At 43.9% G+C, this 20,027-nt stretch overlaps 1 protein-coding gene across 2 annotated transcripts in view; it reads right to left on the bottom strand.

The window, feature by feature from the left end:
• The window catches only part of shroom2a (shroom family member 2a), an 80,084-nt gene that overhangs the window by 55,529 nt on the left and 4,528 nt on the right, over positions 1 to 20,027 (bottom strand). The window lies entirely within an intron of this gene.

Raw genomic sequence — 20,027 nt, 5'->3', positions numbered from 1 at the left:
ATACAAAACCACCGCAGGCCACCGCAGCCACGAGGCCAGTATGGTATGTTATTGTTGTTAAAAGCAAGTATTTAATTTGGTTTGCTCTGCTATTATATAGGCTATTTATTGTTAATTGTGATCTTTGATATTTCAACATCTTGTTGTTCAAAGTGTAAATTGCACAGGGCAATGAGATGAACGTCATTCAAGGTCACTTTCTTAAAGTTAAACCAATCGATATCTCTGAGCATAGAGCAGTCCAAACTGGCATTATTAATAATTAATTTTCAGCCCGATAAACCAGCTTTTCAAAAATGGAAAGTACCTATGGGTGTTGCCAGTTCGTACGGATGATTCCTTATGAAGATGATAGCGTACGTAGTGTAATGTATGATAGTATTTAAGTCTTATAAATCGCTTATTTTACTACACAAGTCAGGAACAAACCTTGTTTACAATGATGGTACAGGAGATCCATTCATACAGCAAATCAGTAGTGTCCCACCCAGGGTTTGAACCCGCAACTCTCCACACTTTGAGCACTACTGACTTTAAATTGTAGAGGATTAAAGCCTTGGTGCAATAAATCATTCAGAAACTATTCATCTCTGACATTCTCCCAATGCTTTACACATATCACACAATCTCCTTATCTGCACATAATTATACATAACCTAGCAGGAGCAACAGGTGAACTCCATATAAACCACGTTGTCCTGGCTCCATTTCAGCACAGGAATACTCAACCTCTCAAGGTCTCTCACTCGCAGCTTTTACCTGCTGCACACAGCAGGAACTGAGAGAGCAGCGCATTCAGACATGAACACAAGCATTTAAACGGCTCCTAATGTGTCTTACTGAATACGAGGTACCAGATCCCTTTGAAAGCAAGAATGACACAGCCTCAGAAGCATTTACGCTTTTTAAACCCAGTGCATTTTCACAGTTTGGCTCATTTCACAGGATTTTTTTTTATCCCATTGCCGCTTATTGAAGACCAGTGAGCACCAGCTTAGTGAAATCCCTACATTATTATTTAATAAAGACCTGGTTTTGGCAGAAACTGCGTTTTTATTTTAAACAAACTCTTCAAAAGTTATGTGATGCTACACAACAAAAAGTCAGATGACTGGCATTTTATTACTTATTAATGATCTCGGGCAGCACAGAAATGTGTCTAAATACCACAAAAGAGACCCTTTCCGTGCTAAAAAAACTGGCGTGAGAGTGTGCTTCTTACGCCAACAACATCGCCGCCGCCAATGTGAGGGAGAAAGAAGAGAAAGTGAAAGGTGAAACGTTTTCACCACCTCTCCGCAGGAGCACCTGGATTTCTTCACGCCATCTGCAAATTCACGGCATTGCACAAGAGGGGAGGGGAAAAAAGAAGAAACGGACAGGAAACGAACGTCTCCTGAGCCTTTGCGATGGTTAGACCAGTGTGGCGGGAGAGCTACACTCCATCCTTTGGCATGCGTGTCGCCGATTGTTCTGGGCTCAGCCTCGCGCCAGTGCCTCAGGCCCCACAGAGATGATACTATCGCCGTCCACGAGGAGCACAGGCACACCGGTTTCACAAGAACAGGCCCGCCGCACTGCGCAGGCCCGAACAATGGGTCATTGTGCCCTGTGGCCGGTTCTGCCGCCTCCAGAGGAGAAGCTGAGAAGTGTTTCACGGTTTTCAACACCACTTTGTGATCACTCAAGGTCACAGAGGACTCATGAGACTCGCCGGTTGCCTGTATTGCCTGTTGCAGGAAACAGAGTAACTTGCACCCGAGACCTCTGTGAGGTGGTGTAGAGAGGGAGCAGCGTCGCTCAAGAGGTAAGCAGAGAATAAGCACTGAAACGCAGTGTGAATAAGTAGTGAGAATCAAGAGACAGCACGGCGAAGCGGGGGTCAACATTGCTGCCTCACAGCACTGGGGCCTGCTTATAATTTCTGGAGTGCTATCTGTGTGGAGTTTGTATGTTCTCTCTGCATCGTCATGGGTCTCCTTTGGGTGCTCCAGGTCCCTCCCACAGCCCAAAGACATGCTGGTATTAATTGGTTAATTGGCTTTTGGGAAAATTGACCCTGGTGTGCATCTGTGTGCGCTCTGGAATGGACTGGCGTCCCATCCAGGGTGTACCCCGCCTTGCACCCCATGCTTCCCAAGGTAGGCTCCAGGCCACCATGAGCCTAAACTGAATAAGCCATTATTGAAAGCGATGGTGATGTAAAAAAAAAAGGTGAAAATGTTTAGCAGTGGGGAAGATTTCTAATACTGAAACAAAGATTAATAGCAACATAACATCCGTGATACACAGGCTAATTTTATTCAAAACGTACACACACAACTATGGAACAGCCTCCATACCAATGCATTACATCTATTTGGGTGTGAAGTAGTGGCTCACTAAAAGACCTGTTGTGCATCAGACCTAGAAATTGGGCTGGAAAAACAAAAACTATTAAATCTTAACTGGAAGAAGAAGCAGGCCGAGGTATTTTTCTAAAACAAATAACTGATCCCAGATGGCAAGCTCTGCTGCTTACTGGTTTAACACAAAGCACACGTGTATTTTTGAAATGTTTCCACCATGTTAACTCAGCCTTCAGTTCAGCCCAAAAGAGCCAGTCTCTTAAAAAAAAAATCACATTTACAACCAAGAAGTAAATGTTTAAACAAGAGCAGGAAAATGAAACAATGTCAACACTCAAGAGTCTGCTTATTTGTTTCTCTCTCTCTATATATATATATTGTTGATCTTTGTTGAGGTTACATCAAAATCTTACAATGAAAACAATTATTCAGTCTTGCAGTTCCGAGATGCTGAACAGAACATAAAAACGTTAATGTGTCATGTCACTCATCTACTTCTCTAAACCGCTTTTCATTTCTGAAAGAACACTCCAGACCTTTGCCTCTGGCTGTTTCCAAATCACATCTTGCCAGAAGAGAGTGAGACCACTGAAATACGGAACAAGTTGTTTCACAGCATAGCTTAACTGTTAAGGCTAACTAAAATGGAATGCGATTATCTCTGCACAGAGCCGCAAAGGACCTTTAATAGCGGTGAGCTGTACTGCAAATACACAGAGCAGCGAACTGGAACTGCCACATGCTGAGCCGAAACCCTCTGCCCTCATAATTCAGCTGCAGTCCGCACTTTGTCTGAAAATCACTGTCACTGCCCAATGCAGTGAAGCATTCGCTTCAACTTACTTCATTAAGCGAAAAGCAGGAAATTCTCCACTGCTACTAATGACATCGTCACACCGCTCAAACAGCAGCACCTTGCTCAGTAAAACAGATAAACCTTCCAGCAGAGGAATCTCATTTGACATCTAATTTAAACTTCATTCATTCAATTCGCAGAGCTTTAATGGCACGATCAATCCATTACGGTCCTTCTAAAGCCCAACTGACAGAGTAATAGTGCAACGAGCAACTAAGGAGTGTCGAAAAAAGAAAGAAAGGAAATACAGAACAGAACAATCGCCAGTCTATTGAGAAAAAAACAGCTATCTGCTGACTGGTTCCTATGGCAAAGTCAGACTGTTAGCAAATATTAAACCTTACTTTTATATTAAATATTTATCAGTAAATAATTTTCTTCCCCAGTAACCTCTGTATTTTGACATCAAATCACTGTGGCCTTCTGATAACCTTGAGACAGCCTCCCAGCCATTACACAGGAAGACGGACAAGGATGGCAGACATCAGCTTTTTTTATACCACACACGAGTGGAGTGGACAGTTTAGGCAAAATTTAAGATAAAGGTTTACCTGCCACACATATTATGCCTCACATTATTGAAGCAGTCTGTATTTTTAAGATACTGGCATTAACATGAAAACGATCGATGCTTCGTAAAGCTACTTTGGTGAATCATCTGCTCACAGTGCTCTCAGTCTATCCAGTGCAGTCAGAACAGCAAAATCTGTTTTATATAATGCATGCATGTTGTTAACAGCACCCAAAAAAAAGTCCTTTGTTTGAGGGTTTCTAAAAAAAATGACAGTCAAACATGTTAAGGAATACAGAAAAAAGGAGGTAATATTTCACACTCCCCCCCCCCCCCCCAGAAAGTTTACATTTTGACTGGGACCGTTCCACAGCAGGGGGAAATAAACTCAAGACAATCTGAAATACTCTCCTCGATGGGAAAGAAAATCATTGTCAGAAGCTGGCACAGGGGCGTACGCACTGACGTGAGCACACATTCCCTCGCTCAGAGGAATTTCCTTAAAGCTGGGCAAGAACTAGCGGCCCCCTTTCACAGAGCTCTGGACCCGGACCTCCGCCGTGTAGAGCTGCCCTGTCACTCCTCAGCCTCAGCTCCCAGCTCGCTGGGCACGAAGAAAGACGACAAGCCTGCAGCAGGAAAGGGTGTAGATCCTACATGTCAATGTGGTGCTGATAAAGGCCCTTTCCAATATACTCCTTCGTTTTCTCCCTTGCGCCCTGTCATTGCCTTTGTTATAAATAACTCTCAGCTTGAGGCCACTGGACCGTGGACTGCCAGCACAGGATGTGGTTGGAAAGAATATGACCACTCTGCAGACAACCTACTGTAAACACAGCTTCTCGAAGCACCCTGTCAGCAATGCCTGCTAATCTCGGGGCCACAGTCAGGCCCAGAGCGCATCAGTCATACATGTCAAGACTCTTGCAACTTACGGACAAAAGAAGAAAGCCTAATAAAACGGAGCCATATAAGAACACAACTCGGTTCTTAGAAGTCAAGGATCCCATCCAGTCAGTTCATGAAGGAAGCCGGGGTTATCGGCTTCAACAATGTGGCTGGGTAGCTTGTTCCAGTCTCCCACAAGACCTTGAGTAAAGAAGTGCCTCCTGTTCTCGGTTTTCAATGCACTCCCATTATTGATTCAGCTTGTCAGGTTTTACAATCCCCCAGTCGAAGATACACTGCATTCTTCGTGCGTTTGTTAAATTGTACAATAGCGAATAAACTCAGAGCTGCGGCAAAAGTACCTCTTCATCCGTGCCAGACGCCTATTTAAAGGTTACAGCTCGGTGGCTGAAGCCACTGGAGACCAACACAAAACTGAAGTAAACCATAATTTGCTACTCATATTTTGTTTATTAATCACACAGGAGTGATGACTGGTGCACTTATGACCAACATTTGATGCCCGTAACGTATTCTAACATTCAGGCAAGAGAGCCCCGGAGCAGGGGAATGCCTCTGCTGAGAGTTCATCTGCAAAAGATGTGAACTAAAACTGCCCAGCCAGGCACCCAGTGCTGCCCTCACACTAGGCTGGATGAATGCCTGTTTCACTTCTGCTAGCCAACAGCAGAATTTATTCTTCACACTGCAGCTCCAAGTGATTTATAGACAAGAACAGAGCACTTGTTTGGCCTTTCCTCTCCTTCTTCGCTTCCAGTCATCCCATCTTTTTTTTTTTTCCTCCCCAGTGTTGTTCACTACAAAACATTACAAGGCTGCTTTCCGAATAACACATTCCAAGCTCCCCGACATGATCTTGGTTTATGACACACAAACTAAAATTCACAGATGCTTGGATTCTCTACCGAAAGGCTGGAAGCAACGGCATTTGGTACGTTTCAGTGCTTCTCCATATAGAATTGTCTCAAATCCCATGCAGAATGCAGCATTCACTTAATTATGAAATTAATCATGATAGTAATAATGTGGGTGGGACATCAGTAGAGAATGATGAAATAAAGGTAGCTTTACATAAAGGACACTGGGGAGCTCTTTAGAAACAGAAAAAACACTGTCTGTGCTCTCCTGCAAAACCTAACACGCAACGTGTTAGGTAGGAAAACTATCTACTAAATCCCTAAGCAATATAGCAGGGAATACCAGATCTTGTCTAGACTCCCCCACTTAGCCGGAAAACTATTCGACTGCCATTCAATTTGGAGTGAAAGCGTCCGATGTGCTTGGCTCCACTCACCACATTGCGCAGTGTGACCAAGAATGCCTCTAAACGCACTCGAGCGCCACACCTCCCACAGCCCTGTCCAGTTCCAGCACCGGGTCTTCAACCCAGGTGCTTTACCTTAGTCTGAAAAGGCTTCAGGCAAAACCCTGGACTCAAGAGCTGCACAAAGGGTTCAAAGAGCTGCGAACAAAGAAACCTCCAAAACATTCACAGACTTGAGATATGGGGTCCCCTCCATTTCCGGCCATCAAAACCATGCCTTAATATGAGCAACAGAAGAAAAAAAAAATGTTTGTGCCCAAAAAAAGAATCTGGCTCGCAGGTACTACAGCAGCCCAGAAGACGACAGCTCAGCGCTGGCCATCCCGCGCTCTTCCCCGGAGAGCGGGCCTTTTCCTTTCGGATGTTTTGTTTCTGCAGTCACGGCCCGGAAGCATGGAGCTCATCTCTCCTGGGAGTCTGCACCAGAAAGTACAAAGCAGTTGCTGCAGTTTTTTTAGTTTATCTTTTTTTTCTAATTCTTTTGGCATTCTTGCTTTCTCTTATCCCGTCCCTGTGGGTTGGCTGACCTTTGGTGATGTGCCTCTGAATACGTGGCGGTCTGCCATTCTGGTGAGGACTCTCCCCTTGTGGTATTCTGCTTAGCTGTATAGAGTTTGTGGGCGTGTGGCTACAGAATGAAACAACATGCCAATACAATATATATTTCTGTCACCTCATTCGTTATGCCACCTCTGTGGGCGGATGCACACCCCTGGGCACACCTTCGATGTCCAGCGTTTCAGAAAAATGTGATCCAGAAAGAGGAAACAGAAACCAAGAAGAAGAGTTTCATTTCGTGTGCTGGAATAGGATGTTGTGTTCACGCTTCGCAGAGCAAGGAAGTGATGTCATGTGGAGGATTGCTCACATGACCTGTATGCTGGGATGGTTGGTGGTATCAGCTCCTGTTGCCAGACTATTTTTTATGCTTGTTTTTTTAAGCCCCTTCCCCCTTTTTTTGCCTTCGTTATACACTGACGGCAGGGTGATGCAGAGAAGACTGATTGGTCACCTGTTGCTTCTCCAGTTAAGAAAAACAATTCAACTCTTCCAAACCAGCCAAAAAGGCTGCCTGAAGTTGTCAAAGGAACAGCAAGCGCAGCTGGTGAAGACAGCGATGGTGGTACTGGGGCTCACAGTTTGCTGGTATAGCTGTGCACTTAAAATGTTCAGATGTCCGGTATCCAGCATTTGTTCTTGAAAACACATCTCGTCTCAGGAGAACCAAAGGAACAAAAAAGAAAAAAAACGGAATACTTGCGTATGTGCTGGAGAATCTGGAGCGCAAGGTTACCGAGCCGTTTTGCTCTTCCAAAGGCCGCACCAAGCTCCAAGCCAGGGTCTAAGATTTTCACATTTTCCTGGTACGCGGATAAGACTAGTGTCTTTCAAAGAAAACAGGCCATTTGAGCTCAGCTGAGGAATCTGTGCTGTATTACTTAATAACATGAATTATTAATCTGCATCAGACCACCACATAGAAAACTTTCCAGGAATACAAAACCGCTTGGGAAGAGGGCATGTGGTCTTTCCTGCCACACCTCATGGAGCTGGAAGTCCTTAGCAAAGGCAGAACGTGTCAGTTTACCACTGCCCAGGGGTCATTAGACCTGAAGGGACCGAATGACATTTTTCCCCCCCAGAGATCCGAATGTTTTTTTGTGTCATTCCTTCGTTGTTACGGTTTTTGTAAAGATCGGTTTTCAAGTGTGCCGCACTCCCTTGCCGAGACCGATTAGTGGTTGCATGGGGTGGTGTCACTCCAGAGTTTGTTTGTACTGCGGTGATTACTGGAAACTGATCTTAGTGGCTAAATCCCTTACATTTGGTTTTGATAGTGGCCAGTTGTGCATTTTGGTTTACATTGCACATTCTCAACAGTGGATTATTCGGTCACTTTTTTTCTAGCAGCTTGGAAGAGCTTCAAACCGGTAAACTTAAAACTGGCAACAGCTTGAACAGATGGACTTGTTTTCCCAATTTTTTTCCAAGTTTGCATCCCCATTCTAAAAATGACTAACAAATTCATCTGTGTTTTTTTAAACCTATGACTTCCTTTTCTCCATCATTAGGGTATCTAGATACACTGCAAACTAAAATTTATACATTTATATACATTGAACAGCCATAGATTCTCCATTCCTCTAAGTGAAAGATCTGTATGGGATCGTATATCTGCTTGTACATCTTGGTGTCCACTTGAAGGAAGTCCTGTCAGTCCATGATTCAGGTTATACCGGAGATCCCCTTAAATACCATAATTATGCAACCGATTGTGACTTAGTATTTGATGAAGTCACGAGGTCTGAGAAAAAGTGACATTCTCAATCTCACGTTTTTCTGAAGTATTTTCCTTTTCCGTTTCGCTTTCAGCAAACATTTTAAATTTGCTCTTTCCAGAAGTTCCATTTTCAATGCAAGCTATCCAGGCTCCTCTTTCAGTTTCGTTTCCCCCCCGACTCGTGAATTCATTCTGCAAGCCCCCAGGGGCCGAGACTTCATTGGGTGGGTACACAATCCGCTGGATGTAAGGAGGGCAAAAACAAGAGCATCGGCATCTTCTACTTGCGTGTTCTGTTGGGGATGTCAGACAAACACTACTGGGAATAGATACTTGGACGTCACCTATGGGAAAAAATCTGAGGGGATCCTCTTACATTTTTTTCAGAGCGCACCTGATCCCTTGCTGACAATTTCATATAGTTGCGGGATAGTCCCTAGTCCCCTGTAGATGCTTCAAGAGGTTTCGTTGTCCACTTTAAATAGGATATTTCCTGCTCTAACCTGGTACTTCTGCTCAGTGATGGTTCTAATCCAAGCGCTGTCAGAAACGGATCTACCCGAAGGTTTTTTCCACAGCTATAAGAGCTGTGTGCTGGGAGCTTCCACATTCCCTATCCTGGCATCACTGGACACTCTCCTGTTATGATATCATTGATACGGATCTTCCTACTGCTCACTGCTACAGCGCTGACATGGTGCTGGTGTGTATTGCTCCTATCACTTCCGTCTGATTCTGGATTAGGGGTCCTCTGGCCGAAAGGTTAGAAGTTTCCAATGACCGAGGAAGTGGGATTGCGGTCCTGTTAAAACTGTTTATTCCTATTTTGCTCTCTGCTCTTCGCATTTCAATGCAAATAGCTATTTTTAGATTTCTGGATGCTCACTCAACGGGGCGAAGCCACAGACACAAGCCAATCTGCAGGCGAAGGTCAACAGATTAAAGGCCCAAAGAAAACAGAGAGAGGGAGGAATAATGATGTGCTCAGAGATGAAAGGCCGACAGGCTCAAGATGGGGAGACAGAGAGACGGGTTTCTTAGGATGCCTTGTCAGGAATGCAGCAGAGTCAAAGCACAGGGGCCTGCGATTTACGGGTACAAACTCTGTTGTTCACAGGCAGCAGATAACAGCGGAATGCCGGAGCGCCACAGAGTATAAACCCAGGGGAGCAGTGTCAGACATGTCCTGGGTGATTTCAATAAAAGCCCAGGCCTGTGCAAAGAGCCTTGGTTAAAAATTAAAGAACCTGAAAGGAAAGAATGCACAGCACATGCTGCACATTCCATTCTTCCTATCCAAACAAGGGAGGGGGGGGTTGGTTTATGTGTGTGTGTGCAGTCTGGGCACTAACTGCTTCCCCTCAGTTATTTTAAAATTAACCTTGAACCCCTGCCTGCCCCTTCAACACAAACAGGCTTTTTACCCAAAATTTAATCAGCAGGCTGCCCCAGCGGAGCCAGAACATTCCACCCCCGGAGCGCGAGGGTACCGTGGGGTGAGTGGGCGTAACGCTACTCCCGCACCGCGGTGCTGGGTTACAGTGGCCTTTTATATTTCCTCTCTCCAGGAGGGAGACAAGGCCCTCCGAAAAAATCATTACCAGAAAAAAAAAAACACTCGAACGCAGACAGGGCCTACATTTTAAATTATTGACCCTTCTCCTCCCACCAAGGACAGAACTTTTAGTTTAAACATGAACTAGATATGGAAAGGAGAACTTTTGCAAAAGAAAGAAAAACTGGTGAGATTTATCCAACAGCAACCTAGGCACTTTATTAAAAGCTTGTACATTTAATGGGTGAGGGATGACAGATACTAGTACAAGCATATATTTGTGATAAACACGCCTTCAAAAAATGAGAGGTTAAATATGACCCATAACTTTATAAAATGTCTTCACGTGAAAATGATAAGAACAGCGCACGGAAAATTGTCTGTCAAATCGCTTATGTAACAGACTTGGCTGCACATCTGCACGTCTGTTTAGCATGGAGTTCACAGACTCAGCAAGAGAACACAAAGACCCTGCAGCCTGATAACACTCCAGTACCTCATTCACCACGCGCAAACCCTCCAGAAGCACAATCCCACAACTCCGATTAGGTCCATATTTAATTTGGTTAATTACGTAAGAAATCTGTTGACTCTGTAACTGAGAGCCAACACAGAACAACAGCAAGAAGACCCTGCAAAACCCTGATGCCCCATCTCAGGGGTGGTGCAGGACTTCACTGCACCAGAGAAGCTCAGCTGTGAAGGACAAAGTCACATGGTGTGGATGTCCTGTTTGTAACAGCTGCCTTGATTAGAACGAAAACTGAATTTCTTGGGACGTTAGAGCCATGGACACCAATGGAAGGCTCACTCAGTTAAATCCTTATATGTACAACTTCATTTCAAGCTTATACCTTGAAAGCTCATCATGCCAATCTCTCTGGTAGAAACCAATTTCAAATTTTATTTTTTACCCCCCCCCCCCCCCCCACTTGCTTAAGCTGGCATTACAATTGTGCCAGATCGTAGAGCTGCAATTAATTTCTTTTACATACAATTATTCTCTTGGTCAGTAAGTACGGCAAGGTCATACTATAATTCATTGTAGGTTATAATAGAGCTGATAGTATTTCTCAATCAAGTATCTGTCTCTTGGCATCAATTAATTCTACCGAAAAAGTGAGGCCAGGTCATGCTAGAAAGTAATGATTAGAAACCCTAGCATTTCTAAGAAACAGCAGAGAGTTTCCACTGACTGTGACACATTTACTTTCAAGACCGCAACCTGTTTCACAAGAGAACTGGCACTTCATTGGGGAAAACGGCTATAAAAACACACTTTAAAACCTTGAAACTATTCATCTATTGTAGGACGGGATTAAACAGGTTTGCTGAAACTAGGGGTCATATTAAAGTAGAAGGAACATTTGAAGAATCCAGTGCAAGGAGAGGAATGTGAAGAATTTTAATTCATTCCAGTTTGCTTTACAACACTAATTCGACATCTTTCCCATCTGTCCTCTCAGACTTTATTCTTTCTAGTGTTTGGTAGTATTACGTCAACAATATTCTGGGACAACAAGCACCAAGGAAACGTTCCGTTGGTCTGTTAGTGCCTCAGTTCTCGCTCTGCAAGCGCCTGGGGTCTGAGGAATTTGCGGCCGGAGAGACTTGGTCTTTTCTCCTTGAGCCGCAGCCTCCCTCCCCGCACTGTTTGGACGGCACATAATCCCAACGCACAGATGTAACAGGAGCCCCAACACAAACAGTAACTTAATCTTCTGCAAGAAAAGCACCACGAAGATGAAACCTAAGGCCCCCTGATTAATTTACAGCGGCCGCATGTTGGCTTGTTTGAGAAGGAACATCAGAACGGCCACAAGCCAGTGGAGGTCATTCTTCTGCACATCAAGTTCATTTGTTTTTTTCCTTTTTGTAGTCCGATAGCCAGTACTGTGCCCCCACCCATCCACTTCCAACCCTGGACTGGGACAATTTTAGAGTGGATAGTAATCCCTAACCTACAACAGGGATGACCATCCCTAACCTACAATTTTTTTTTTTAATAGGAGAAAAATGGAGCACCTGGTGAAAATGTGTAAGAGGAAGACATGTACACTCCACACACTGGTGCCCCAAGCTGGAATTGAACCTACGACCTTGGAGCTGTGCGGCTGCACTACCACCTACCAGCCACTGGGTGTGCAACACATCTCACCGCTCGGTGGGTTGCCGGCATTACTGTGGGCTTCTGTGATGTCAGTCCAACTCCTGCCGCAAACATCCCTGTCCCCAAACACCACAGAAACCACAACCTGCTGCCAGTCTTTAAGTTCCCTACCCTGCAACTTATTCTACTGCAAATAACCACCCGTCTGTAAATTTCACCTCACTGGCTATCACCTCTTCGGGTTGTGCTCACTTTGGAAAAGCCTGCCACCCATTGGCAATCATGTCATCGGGCTCAGCCCACAAAAAAAACCAAAGCCTGAGCTAATGTCCAGCTGAGTCCGTTTCAGGCATAAAGGGGACTTAAATGCATTGTAACCAGTGATCCCCATAGGTCTGCTTTCCTCCATTTGTCTTATACGCTGCATTTTTCCTCTCCTGCTATGTACTTACACTGACTTAATAGCCTCTGTGTCCTGTTGCCTTTCATTTCAGGGCTGACAGGTGGCTCCTGTACTGGCGTTATCTATGGTGCTCTGAGTGAAAAAAGCCCAGACCTGAAGTGATCTTCACATCAGACACTGCACTTACAGGCAGGAGAAAACCAGCCCCCGGCGTTCCTTAGCAACAGGGCGCCTGTTGACAACAGGCCCTGCCACCGAGCTTGCCCAAGAGGAGCTCGTCCAGCGACTCTCAAGGGTACAGCGTCACAAGGACACCGCTGCCTGACGGGTTTCAGGGAAAAAGATGCAAATGCAAAAAAAAAAGCTCAAAACAATTTAGCTCCACAATGGAAGTGCTTAACTAATTTACGATGAACCTGTGTATAGTATGTACCCCAAAGAATGAGTTTAGATTATGCAACGCTATCAGAAAACTATTAAACACCTTAACCCGTCAAGATTTAATTCTGTTGTTGCATTTTAAATGATTTAGAAATGTAAATACGCAATTTCAGAGGAGAGACACCCTCCTCCTAAAAGGACCAAATGTGTGGTGACCCTGAAGGACGTCCGTCATGCGTCTTTGTTCCATGGCTGAACAAACATTAAAAAAAGTCTGTTGTTGAAGTCCATCTAGTTTTGTATGCAGATCAGTATTCTGTTGTTGTTACTTGTCTTCCTAATTAAATAAATACATTTTTCCAATTGGCTGTATAACTAAAGGAGGAACAGTGGTGCAGTGGTTAGCTCTGGTTTCCTCCCACAGTCCAAGGACTTACCTGTAAGTGACCTGGCTGTGGTGTGAGTGTAACTGTGTGCGAGTGTGTCTCTGTGTGTGTCCCATCCAGGGCGTTTCCTGCCTTGAGCCCAGCGATTCCTTGGAGAGGCTCTGAGCCACCGTGACCCCAAATTTGATCAGCCATTACTGAAAGTGAGGCGATGTATAATTATGTAATGTATAAAGTATAAATTGCATCTGCTCAGGTCCTTTGACACAGCTGATACTTTAAAGGCAGAGGCTTCCAATCCTAGTCCTGGAGGCCCAGACACCTGCGGGTTTCCTTTCCAGCCCAGATTAATGGCCTAACGACTAACTAAAACAGTGCACGATTGGAATATTTGTAGTTTTTTTTTTTCCTGCTTAAAACCTTGGGAGTTTATGCTACTTATAAAATGCAATAGTGGCAAGGCAACTGTTTAATAGCTGAACACAGGGAAACAGTTAAACTAAATCCTATTATTAAGCCAATTAAGGGTTCGATTGTGCAACCGAGAGCTGAGCTGGAATGGAAAATGGGAGATGTGAGACTATCCAGGAGGAGGATTGGGAACCCCTTCTATAAGAAGAGCCCTGTGCCACATCCTTCACCACAAGGTTTATATTTAAGAATTCTTTTCTCAAATAATTTGCATCCATTTTTTTGGAAACCAACCAAATTGAATTAATAAATTTAGGAATCCTGACAAGAAATCAGTTACTATTGTTGCTGGACTCCCACAGGATGGATTATCGTAATTTTCAGCGGTTATCAATTGTCAGCACGTCTAACAGGACCTTCTGTAACCTACAGACGCATTAACAAATTAAGGCTCAAAATTGGACCTTTTCCCTTCTTTGAAATTCCTCTCAGTGTTAACTTCAACCTCTTTCTCCTCAAGCTACCCAATCACTTTGTTCTGTCTGGACTTCTTGTAATTTTGCAGGACAATCAGGCTTGACCAAACTCAACTGAACATTTTCATACCGCCCCCACAGGAAACAAAAGAAAACCTGCAGTTTTCCTGCCAGGAAGAAAAATGAAAAATAATGCAAAGAGCCTTTATGTTCAGATGATCGTTAGTGTTGACATGCAATGATACAGATTCAGGATAAACGTTGAAAAAAACTGTCCAGAAAACCGATGGAAATTTCTCAAAACATAAATTTCCCTATTTTGGAATTTGGTGCAAGCCAATCAGATAAAGTACTATCAGACTATCCAGCTGAAAAACATGAAAATTACAATTTAATAGCACTGCAAGTGTGATTATTTAAACTTATTAATTTATATTTATTATACTTGAAGATAATATTACTTTAAGCTCACATTCTACACTACAAAGCATTAAAAAAGTACATGATTTCTACTACACATAAACTCCTAAAACTCCTAAAACTCCAAAAAGAAGCAATAAAGAGCTATGCCGCAGCAAATAAAACCGTGCTTTCCTCACTTCCTTGCTATTTCTTAAAAACAAGATAATTCTCTGAAACAGCCTATTAAAGATAATAACAATAATGGTTTGTAAAAGGCAGTACCAACACACCCTTCGGGAACCCCCTAGTTTCACGGACATGAACTTGACTTTGACAACCCAGTTCGGAATCACAGCCTGCATTCCGAGGGGCATTCCAAAGAAAGGTTCTATAATCCATTCTAAATTTAACACAGGTGGTGCATTTCCCCCCTGGATCAGCACAAGGCTGTCAGAAAAAAATTGCTACATTCTGCAGATCTCACAAAGCTTCGACATTCCTTCATGGTTCCTGGTACTGCTGGTTACAAAATCTAGGCCTTCATCTCCGTCACCTCCCCCATCTCCTCAATATGCAAGCACAGACTGGATACGAGGAAATGTATTCTGGAACAGGAGCACTAAATTGGAAGAACAACTGTTTCTTAAGTTACAGAAGGGCCCAAATAATTTAATCGAAAGGAGAGTGTACAGAAGGTACACTCTGCTTGAGTAAACCAGGCCTGCTTCACAGCCGTTAGTAAGAGCACAGTTCCCCCACTCATTTCCCTGAGTTACACTTTACAGCAAATTCCTCAATGGAATTGTTTAAACTACAGAATTAACATTAATCCTGTCGCTTCTGAATGAAGCACACTGAGCACACACTGCTTGAGAGATCAAAATTTGCTAATGTACACAAAAATGTTTCATGGTCTCATGACAAGCTGCAATCGCCACAAATTTAAAGCTGCTTTTCTGCATTTTCAGCCGTTACTCAGTTCAGCGCCTATTTGTTTTTTAATCTTCACATAAAACAAATGCCTAGATACCTTAAGATCTGTTAACATATTTTATCTAACAGTTTAGCTGTGCACCAAGACAAAGAAAATTCTCATCTGGAAAAAAAAAGTAATTTCCTTTGGTAGAACATTAGCTTTGTCGGTAAAGTTAGAATGTGGACTCTGCATTCACAAATAGGCATTTAAAAGAAAAACTGTCAGTAATTAACTTTTATACAAACCAGAACAGAATACCAGCCCTCCCAATGTCTGGCTGGGGTGCCTCTCTGACCCAGAAGGTTCAGCAACAAGCCTCAACACCAAATTCCCCAGAGTCCAGTGAAGAATCTCAATATCCTTTGCCTGCAACTAATTTTTTTTTTTTGCTCAATGCCGCGGGAATTCTGCCATTCTTAATGGAATCAAACTGATAGTTTTTTCAGCTTTCCCCACATTTCCAAGGAAACAAGTGTTGGTCTCAGTGCTGCAGCTCGAAGTGTGAGGCATACATTCTGGACTCTGGACTCGGGTTAGCTCAAGGTGGAAAAAAGGCGGGTGAGTTTGTTCTGGACTGCCACTGCAAACAGAGGCCCCCAGGGGCACCGCACGTTGATCATTAACTGTCCCACCCCCCGCCTCGCCGCCCTGCATGTTCATCTTATTAGTTTTGCGAAGTAAACCGGATTGTTAAAACTTAAGTTTAACATTCTACTCCACCTTTAGGGAAATACATCTTGCTTACATTTCTAGCAACTTTCGCACGCTCATTTACTTGCATTAACGCACTTGACTACGAGGTGTATCGTGAACCTGATAGGCGTGCGCCAGGCGAGACCGCCACCCACAGCTCCTGGTGCATCTACAGTGAAGCCACCAAGGATTTTTACGCGAGGGTCAAATACGTCGCCACTCTTTGGCTAAAAACACGTTTCAATATCAACCAAGCAGTTGGTTTAATTGTGTTTCTTTTCTACCCAAAACACCGGGAGCGTCCTGTTACCCCCTCCTCCCCCAGCCTCTCTCTTATCTGCGCAGCTGTCTGCGGGGAGCGGCGCGGTGCCTCCAGCAGAGAGGGGAGCCGATCACAGCCAGGAGCCGCAGCGTCAACACCCTGCCCAGCCCAGGAAGCAGAGCTGCTACTGCTACTGCTTGCCGCACCAAAGCGGGGAGGCTCAGGTGCACACCGCTCCCTAGTTTCAGACACGTTTTCATTGTTACTATTTTAAGACTCTGAGTCATGCGCCGGCAAGGTGCTCTCTCCCGGCGGGAGAGAAGACGAGGATCCTGGACAGCCCTGAATCGGACAGTGTGACGCATGATAATCATAAAGCGCTCAGGAGGTTGCCAGTCCTGGAGCTAAAAAGACAAACTCCCACCGCATGAAGATTCCCCACTTTTCGACTTTTTTTTTTTTAAAGCGGTTCCTTATATTGCTCACTTTGATTATGTCCGATTTCCCAGTTATTCCGAAGAAGCGTTACGCGACGGAAGGGAAGTGAAACTACTTTGCCGTCTCTACCGGATCAACTGGGAAAGAAGAAAGGTTGCAAGCACAAAAAAAAAAGTCCATCACACATAACAGTGTCGGTTCTGAAAACGTGGGAGGCAAAGCTTGCAGCAGAGCCCACAAACCTGTGTGTAAAAACTGAAAACCGATATTGTAAAAGATTTTACAATACAGTGTGGAAAAATTAAGTACTTGTATTTTGATGTGTGGGGTTTAGCGAAACCGCCTCAAAGGTGGCTAGAGGGCACAGATATGGCGCTTGTGCTGCGGTCGCAGTCACAGGTGTTCAGAGAGCCAGAGTCGTAGCCTCCTGTCTTCAACAGCGCAGTGAGGCCGGCAATTTTCAACTCAGCTTGGCGGAGCTGTGTTTTTCTGCACACACCCCGAGCTCTGACTCAGCAAAATGCAGTTTGCCGGCCTGTTGCGCTCAACATTGAACAATCAGACTCCAGGGATAATTCTGAAGATAGCATTTACTGTACACGTATCATCCACGGATCTCTAAAATGGAGCCCCTTTCGGCATATACGAACCAAAATCGGCGGTTTTAAGCCACGAAAATAAACTAACAACGATTGCTACACCGATCCGCTAAGAGGCATTTTTGTTTTCCTTTAAATCCAAGTCTTTTCAGATATGCACAGTTACTGGAAGTGAGAGAATCAAATGTACAATTCTGAGGGGGGAAAAAAATCCAAGAGGCAAATACAAAGTGCGTTTCACTTCCCAATACTGGTTAGGTATTCCCTTTGGGATATACAGTATTGTTCTGCTGTCTAGTATATCCTGGAACGGGCTTCCTTGACTTGTCTGACAGCCAGTGCTTATGGCCAAGTCCGTTCTGGAAGGTGAGAGATAAAACATTCTAGAACAGCCTGGCATCCAATCGGATCCGACTGACAGACACTGAAGCTTTAAAGAGCTACTATCACACCACAGGGTAACTGCAGGGGGTGTGGGAAAATATTAGGAAATCGTGCTTTGCCTTTTGCCATTGTTTCTTTCTTTTTTGTTTCGACCACCTGTTTTCTTATTTTTCTAACAATAGCAACAATGTTTCTGAACACTCGACTCAAAGTACTTTGCAAGTAGCGGGGGGAATCATCGCTCTCAACCCCTTTTTTCATAATCAGAACAAACAAAAAAAATCAGCTACGATTTACATGGTATTTTATTCAGAGGCATTTCAGTTTTAATAAAATTATTTTCTGGCTGGCTGGCTGGCAATAAACGTCTGTTACATGTAGGTAGAAAAAATAAACTTTAGATACAAAGTTGACCGATATTGAGGAACACTGTATGAAAAAGGCTTTTTGACACATTATTTACATATTCTAGACCATTTAATAATATAATAATAATTCCTTAAATGTATATAGCGCTCCACCGCTACCAATGTGCAGCCCCCACACTCACCACACACCAGCTATCAGTGGGGAGGAGAACACAGTGATGACGCCAGTTCAGAGAGGGGGGATTATTAGGAGGCCATGATTGGTAAGGGCCAATGGGAAATTTAGCCAGGATGCCGGGGTAACACCCCTACTCTTTTCGAGAAACACCCTGGGATTTTTAATGACCACAGAGAGTCAAACGTGTGTGAAATCAGGCTCCTGAGCCGATTCCCCCATTCCTCCAACAGAAACATCCATGTTCCCGACTGTGAAAAAAATCTTCTTTCACTTTCAGTAGCGTTGTATAAACGGAAAAATTCTTTCTACCATTTCTTTTCCCATATTAGGAATTCAGCGTATGGATCTGGTCACTGCAGACAAGATTCGGCAGAAAAGACCACAGAAACAGTTTGCTTTGCCGGAAAGGCATTTTTTGTGGGACCACTGAGGAAACAGCTGGATGAGGTCCTTGTAGCTCAGCAATGAACAAGACAGGCCGAGCTCTTTCTCGGCTCTTCCTAATGTTCCGATGGCTGTTGCAACGCACAGCTACACAAAGTGCTCTTCAGAGATAGCTCACGTGTGTGAAGAGTCACTCTGAGGCCGTGGCACTGGAAACGCAGGCTCCAGGCCACCAGGGGAACAGTGTGGTATCCAGCACTACACTATGAATTTATCTGAGTGATGCTTTTATCCAAAGCTACTTACATTTGTACCCAAGCACGACTTGACTGAACCAGTTGGAGTAGCAGGTACCCTGGTCAAGGGTTTCGATAACAGCACACTAATAAGTCCAGATCCACATTCAAATGAACTGGTCAGCGGAACTGATCTTAAAATGTACAAAAGCTGTGCAATCATGTTAATTATGAAGTATTCCAGAGCCCTGACTACTCCTACACATTATGGTCTGTTACAGTAATAGCCTCCTACAAGACAAATACATCCAGAAATCAAACCTAAAATCCAATTAGTGACTGATTCTGTATTACACACGTTTATATAATAGAGAATAACAAACCCTTTGAAAATTTCTCAAAGCCGCGCCAGTCTATTTGAACCTGAGACCCATTTTGCTCAAACACCTGCTTTACGAAACTGAACAAGAGGCGGAGATGTGCAAGCCAATACATTCTTTTCTTTGTTTCAAGCTGTGGAAGTTGCACTCCTACGTGGAATGATCTTATAATCTAATATTATTCTGATTTATTTATTTTAAGACTTCTGCTGATCACAACAAGTCTGCGCCCGGTTCTTCGATGTTGAGAAAAGGATAAATAACATATATCTTTGTTTGAAGAAAATGAGTGAGCATTTTTATGTAGCTATAATATCCGATTTTTACATTTTAGTTAAACATAATATACTGACAGATCTGTCTGCAACGATGTGTTACTATTGCTTTGGGGGCGACCTCCTGAAATAAGTGCGCCGTCCATCGAACGAGCTGAGGAACAGCAAAGAGACCAAAATCACCCCGTTCAAAAAGAGACTCTCCTCTGAGCGAAAGGCTTGCTGGGCAATTCTTAACTTAAAAGGATTCGCTCCAGCACTTTGAATTTCTAGGCAAGTTAGAAAAAAAGACGGTGATGATAGGTAGATGCAAGAAAACGAGGATGACGGGACTACTTTACCCACGCCAGCTGTGTGATTTGGAGACCAACGCACTGCCATAGTGTATGACATTAAAAAAAAAACACAACAATTTTGCCAACAAGGAAACAGCCACAAATGTGGAAACTCTGTTTTTATGACAGGGGTTCCGAGTGGGATTGCATTTGGTTTGAAAAATCA

This window comes from Atractosteus spatula, chromosome 4 (genome assembly GCF_055471065.1).
Source record: "Atractosteus spatula isolate fAtrSpa1 chromosome 4, fAtrSpa1.hap1, whole genome shotgun sequence".
Taxonomy (NCBI): domain Eukaryota; kingdom Metazoa; phylum Chordata; class Actinopteri; order Semionotiformes; family Lepisosteidae; genus Atractosteus; species Atractosteus spatula.
Note: the sequence above shows the minus strand (reverse complement) of the source record. Positions and strands in the feature narration are given on the sequence as shown.